Here is a 7,233-nt window from a genome sequence, read left to right as displayed (position 1 = left end):
GCGATGTCTATGTATGTATACACAAAGAGGTGCACACATACAACATGTCGGCGGGTGTGTGGGTGGAATTGAAATAAATTCACAGCTTAGCTATTGCTAGCGAATTTTTATTTAGTTTATATTATATTGTGGATTTGTGAGTTTACATTTTATTTCGCTTACTTACAACAACAACAATATGCAGCACAGAATCTTTGCTGTTATGAAATTTTTGAAACTAAAATAGACAAACAAAACAATTGGCTGTGCAAAATTTTTATGTTTTGAAATTATGAAGCATTTGCGGATTCACATATACATAGGTATATACGTGAATAGTTTGGCGCGTGTGCGCGATATATATACAACAACAAAAGTGGCAAGAATAAAAATTTCGAATAAACTAACAGATTTTTTTTAAATAAAAACAAGTGTTCGTGCAATAAAGTGGTGTAGATAAAAAACACATGAATCATAATCGAGAGGGAAAACTGCACTCATAATGATTACAAAAAAGTAAAAATAAAGAACAGAAGAGAAAAAATTAAATAAAAACAACGATGCATAAGTCGAAAAGAATTTATACTTTTTAAAGCACTCATTTGGGATGCAAAACAGCCTTTAAGGTTTATAAATTATAATGTATACTAGGTTCAATTAGGGTTCCAGCATTATCCAATTATAGGCATATAATAAAAAATGTTTTTCCCACTTCTCATAACCAAATCATGCAAGTCTTCTTTTTGTTCAACAATTTATGGGAGAAGACATGCATTGCATTAAATATTCTGCTAGGTGGCACTGGAGTCAGGATAAAGGGCTTTCCAGTAATAGGTGTTATTAACATATTGACAGGTATTATAACGATTTTTTATGGCCGGAATTGGATGGTATTGTTCTGGGCAACGTTTATTTTCAAGAAGACGGCGATACGTGCCACACAAGCAATGAAACCATTGATCTTCTTCGGGAAAAGTTTCCGTACTGGGAAAAGCTTCTCGAAGAGGTGATCACAATTGGCCACCGAGATCTTGTGATTTAATACTTTGTGACTTTTTTCTTTGGAGCCACGTGAAAGAGCAGGTCTACGCCAACAGCCCAGGGTGGGTTCCTGACCTCACAGATGGAATTCGTGAGGCTATCGAGGGCATAGGGCAGCCCCTTTGCAATTCGGTTATGGAAAATTACATGAAAAGGATATTGGCCTGTAAGCGTGGTCGTGGTGGTCATATGCCTGATGTTATTTTCCACTATTAATGGCATACCTTCCTCTTTATAATGAAATAAACATCCGATCATTTATATTAAAAAATAGCATTTTTCTTTGAATATCAAAATAACACCTCTCTTTGGAAAACCCTGTATTTAAAAAAAAAGTTCAATGTGATTTTCAGTCGAGACTATATTTGTTACACGAAGAGAAATTTTTAACTTGGTTTCAGGAAACGTAAGTCGATTATTTTCTCGGTAGATGGTCATATCTCGTAAAATATCGATCAAACAATTTAAAGTTTATGCTCGTTGTCAAGGTGACATTTCACACTTAAAAATTCCTTTGCTGGTTTTTATTTCTTAGTATTAACAATGGAAGTCTACAAAGAGAAAATTCAGTACATTTTAAGGTTTCCCCTCGATAAAGGATACATTCAAGCTGGGCGAAAAGGCCACTGAAGTTGTTAATGGTGTTTATGGCATCGATACTGTAAATCTTAGGCAAAAATAATGGATATGCTTTTCCCCAACACTTGTATATCTATATAATAGGACTATGAATAAGTTCGTGCGGTTTTTTTTCGAAATTTGAAACTTTATTGACGTAAAATGGTTACAAATTTAATATTCAAAATATTGTCCATCGCTTACTACTACTTTTTCCCATCTTTCTGGCAATTCACGGATTCCCTTTGTGAAAAATTCGGTCGGTTTTGCCGCAATCCACGAATCGATCCATTTTTTGACTTCATCGTAATTACGGAAGTGCTGGTCAGCCAGGCCATGTTGCATCGATCGGAAGAGATAGTAATCGGATGGCGCAAGGTCTGGACTATACGGCGGGTGGGGTAGGACATCCCATTTGAGCGTTTCTAAGTATGTTTTGACCACTTGTGCAACATGTGGCCGAGCATTGTCATGTTGCAAAATAACTTTGTCGTGTCTATCGGCGTATTGCGGCCGTTTTTCTCGCAGTGCTCGGCTCAAACGCATCAATTGTCGTCGGTAGACATCCCCCGTAATCGTTTCATTCGGTTTCAGTAGCTCATAATACACAACACCCAGCTGGTCCCACCAGATACACAGCATAACCTTCAGGCCATGAATATTCTGCGCCGACGTCGATGTTGAAGCATGGCCAGGGTATCCATACGTTGCCCGACGTTTTGGATTGTCGTAATGGACCCACTTTTCATCGCCAGTCACAATTCGATGCAAAAAACCCTTTCTTTTGTGCCGTTGAAGCAGTTGTTCGCATGCCATAAAACGGCGTTCAACGTCTCTTGGCTTCAATTCATACGGCACCCAATGGCCTACCTTTCGGATCATTCCCATGGCTTTTAAACGTTTGGAAATGGTTGATTGATCAACTCCCAAAGTTTTTGCAACCTCTTCTTGCGTTTGAGCCGGATCTTGATCGAGCAATTCCTCCAATTCGGTATCCATGAACTTTGGCGGCGCACCCTCGCGTTCTTCGTCTTCCAAGCCAAAATCACCACTTTTAAAGCGTGCAAACCACTTCTGGCACGTTCGCTCAGATAGAGCATGCTCACCATAAACTTCCACCAAGATACGATGACTTTCGGCTGCTTTTTTCTTCATATTAAAATAATGAAGAAGAATTCCCCGCAAAAACACATTATTTGGCACGAAATTCGACATTTTCAAGTGTGGTAAAAATATTGTTGTTTACGCTTCAAATAAAAAACTTATACTGACGTTTGTGCCTTACGACAGTAGCTCTCCAATGAATGTTTGGAAATGTGGATCGATGGAATAATAATCAAGTTACGCCATCTGTTGTAAAACCGTAACGAACTTATTCATAGTCCTATTATGTAGTTAGCAGTTACATTATTTTTGGCCGACCTCCTCCTCCTATTTGTAGCCTTCGTCTTGATGTTGCTCCACAAATGTGGGAACCTACATTTTTAAGCCAACCTCGAACAGCACATGATTTTTATGAAGTGATTTTTCGTGGCAAAAATACACTTGCAGAAGCACACGTGAGAAATACAATAGTTTTGCCAAAAATTCACCAGCCGTATACCGCAAGCGTCGAGATACTTTCAAAACTCGTATTTACAGAGACCGATTTCGTAAATTTAAGTTTAAGGTGAAAGAGACAAATCTCTAAGCGTGAGTGCATCCCCATTTTAATAGCTCAATCTCGATTTTGAAGAAGCCCGCAACCATTACATCCATTAAAACCACCGTTTGGTGCGGCCTATGGGCTGGAGGGATCATCGGTCTATCTTTCTTCAAAGACAAGGCCGGCGCCAATGTAATGAATGGCGAACACTATCGCGCCATGATAAATGACTTTATGAGATCGCATGTCGAATGCCGCAAATTGAAGCCGAGGTGAAACTTGCCATACACCCCGCGAAATAATGGATTTACTGCGTCGTCGTTTCGGTGAGAAATTATCTGTCATCTCGGACCAGTGGATTGGACACAAAGATTGTGTGATATCGCACCCTTGGACTTTTACTTGTGGAGACATGTAAAGTCTAAATGCTTTGTGGATAAACCCTCTTCAATTGAGGCATTGAAAGCCAACATTAGTAAAGTTATTCACGAAATACCGACCGAAGTCCTCCAGCGAGTCTTTCAAAATTGGTGTTTACGGATGGCAGAACTGCGACACAGTTAAGGCCAATATTTGGAAGGGATTATCTTTAAAAAATAAATATCATGAATGATTATACCAAAAAATAATAAAGATTGCGCAATCAATTAGAGTTTTCCTTATTTTATTTCTATTTAAAATCCGATACCCCTAAATTGATCATCCTATATATATATAAATATATATATAAATGGTAGTTACATCCTTTTTATTTTGGTGTTCGGCCGAGCTCCACCTCCAATTTGTTCTGTGGGTCTTGATGTTTTTCCACAAACGAAGGGACTTATTGTTTTATGCCGCCTCTGAAAGGCAGATGCTTTTTTATGAGGAGCTTTTTTACATATCTAATATTTTGTTTTTATCTTTATCCTCATTTCTATCTTCTTCTCTCTCTTTCTCTTTATCTCTCTCTCTATCTATCTGTATCTTCCTTACTCGGCAGAAAAATATTATCCATAGCAATGTCAGCTAGAGAGGTTTGACGTTTTCGGGTAAACTTGCACTAATATTTCACTACTAATGCAAAGCGTCGAGCTCGATCTAATTATGTCAAGGGTGGATGCACCGTATTACTCTGGAAATATTTTAACCTTCCGAATAAAATTAATTGTAGTTGTTATTTTTAGTGAACAAAAATTAAAATAATAATAATTTGTTTACATATTTTTCACGCCTGTAACGAGGATAAACGGCCAACTAAACGAAACGAGTAGGGAACCTGAAGTAGCAGAGGCTGGTTGTCCGCGTGGCAAGCAGACGTGTTGTAGGCGACTTAGTAGCCCAATTGTGTGTAACAATAATAACGAAAGCAAACCCGAGCGACAGCAACCATTGTAGTACAACAACAACAGAGCATTAAAATTAAAACAACCAAAACCAGGCACATTAAACAACGTCTCTTAGCGCCAGCAATGGCAAATATTTATTTCACACCGCACGCTCGAGAATATGCCGTCACGCAGAGCGACGCGGCTGACTTTGCACATGTCACAACTCAAGGAAACTTGTAATAAATTTGAAATTTTTATTGTTTATTGCTCATATCATTTACATACATACATACATACATAAATTCCTATGCATTGTATTTGGTTTTCAACTTTTGATTTTTCTGAATAAAATAATTTTTTTAAATAGTTGCTTTTGTCATTATTTTAATTTGTGTTTATTGGTAGTTTTAATTTCTGTCACAAATTTGTAAATTCGCATACCATAACGCAATGCGAGCAGTAGCAAATGATGGGCTCATGCGGCACATAATCACGCACAAAAATATCGCGCTACACTGAGAAAAAAATATGCTAAAGTTTTTGTGAAAATTAATTTATAACTTTCAAAAGTGGAGGGGAAATTGCATGCGCGAGTTCTATGCCCCGCAATGAAATATAAGAAATTTTATATTAGCTGGAAAAATTCAACGTTGTTGCTTTTTTATTCGTAGTTCGCATGTGCTAAGATGGAAAACCCTGTATACGTATAAATATTAATAAATGTTAATTCAACTTCTGGACTTCGAAATCGCGCAATAATTTGTAACAGTGTTGCAAAAACATTGGACACAATCAATTTTTCACAGGTCATTAACATTGCGGCTGTTAATTGTTATTGTTATTGTTGGCTGCCGAGAATTCATTGTTGACAGCCGCACAGCTGCTCCAAAGGCTAGCTACATTGTCACATTACCTCCACATATACAATAACACAATTAGAACCTACACCATTGAACCCCGCAGCTCGCCAGGGTCTCGCTCTTGCTGCGCTTCCTATTCTCTCCACAGAGGAAAACAAACACTATGCATCGATAGCATAATCCCACAAGAGCACAAACATACATACACATATGGACAACTAACTACGTACAAGCCATACACTCATGCATGTAAGTATATGCAATTTCTTTGAAGTGATTTGTTTATTGTCGAACAGCTCCACATTTGGTCACCTCGAATGCTAGCATACGAATTCAATGCATATTTCAGCGACTGTGTATTTGAACATTAAGTCTATCCATTACTTATACATACGCAATTTAGCATATTTCTATTCGCAGCTTCTATGTTTTCGCGAAAAATTTATCACCCAAATTTAATGCCACTATAAATTCATCTAAAATAGTACAAAAACTTAGTTTATGTTAATTATACGCATTGTCTTGGAGCTGCTTTCGGAGCGAAGCATTTATGTTAATATGACATCTTTTTCGTTAATGTCTTTGCCATTTTTGCATTTTTATATTAAACTATTACTATTTCAGGCAAAACTTTATGGCTTGATGAGTAAGCAGCTGACCGTTTTTTGAATTGTATTTCTGTTTTCAGTTTATACCATTGGGGTATATTGGTTTTGCAGGGCACTTAAAGTGATCTAGTAAGAGATGCTCTGAGGAAGTAGATTGGCAACATCGCACCGAGCAACAGAATCAGTAAAGTGCTAAACAGATACATACATCGAAGACGTACCTCGGAAAAAAAGATGGAACTCGACACAGTGCAACAAAGCTTCTCTCACAGACAGAGATACAAGAAGGCGAGCCAGCACGAAAGCTGGGTACAAATACGATGGACCCAGACGTGGGTAAACAGAATGGGTTATTTATGGATGGCGTTATGGGCCCTTCCGAAGTAATGCAGAAAGTAGTCCCAGGAAGGGTGTCTGTCCAGAAGGAGAGGAGGAATAGTTTTAGTGGCCAAACCATTCAACGCAGTAGGCTTACAGCCAGTAAGTACGAAAGCATTTTGAACTTTTTCTGACCAACAAAACAAAACCAAAAAAAAATGAGTATTTACTTTTACTTATGGAGGCAAAGTAAATTGCAAAGCCGCTTTTTGGTCTTTTGATTTCTAATGAGCGATATCATGAGCTAAGTATAAGTATAAGCTGCTAGTGTCTAAAATGGATTTGGCATGCGACGAGTAGAAGCGTCATCTGCCTCCTGAGTGCTGCAATATCAAAAACGAAAAGTAAATCCAAACAATTGCCACTCTTGCATATTAAAAATGTGACGGCATCTGATGAAATAAAGAATTCGTTTCAGGCGATCAGGAAGATGGTGGTCTGGACAAAATGCACTCAGAACTCGCCAAGAAAACGCTTAAGTATAATTGGAATTATAATTATTCATTGATATTTATTTTATTCCCTTCATAGGAAACCAATAAACTTATTCCAATACTAATTTCCGTATTCAAAAAACTTTTTATAAGCCGATATTAAAATGACCTTCAGCTCCTTCTACGAACTCTTCTTCATCATATCACTCGTTCGTAGTAAAACGGTTTCGGTGAAGTAATAACTTGAGTCAAAGGAATAAGAGAAAGACGTGGGGACCATGCCAAGTTAGCACAAAGCATACGGAAAGAAAGACATCTTGTGTTTGGCCAAAGAGTCTCGCAAGAGATGATATGTATGAG

General features: G+C 37.8%; 1 protein-coding gene across 1 annotated transcript in view; it reads right to left on the bottom strand.

Annotated features, from left to right (window-relative positions):
- LOC128862100 (A disintegrin and metalloproteinase with thrombospondin motifs 9) overlaps window positions 1–7,233 on the bottom strand; it is a 163,374-nt gene that overhangs the window by 139,624 nt on the left and 16,517 nt on the right. The window lies entirely within an intron of this gene.

Source organism: Anastrepha ludens, chromosome 2 (assembly GCF_028408465.1).
Source record: "Anastrepha ludens isolate Willacy chromosome 2, idAnaLude1.1, whole genome shotgun sequence".
Lineage (NCBI taxonomy): Eukaryota > Metazoa > Arthropoda > Insecta > Diptera > Tephritidae > Anastrepha > Anastrepha ludens.
The sequence above is the reverse complement of the archived record's forward strand: the minus strand, read 5'-3'. Positions and strand labels throughout refer to the sequence as shown.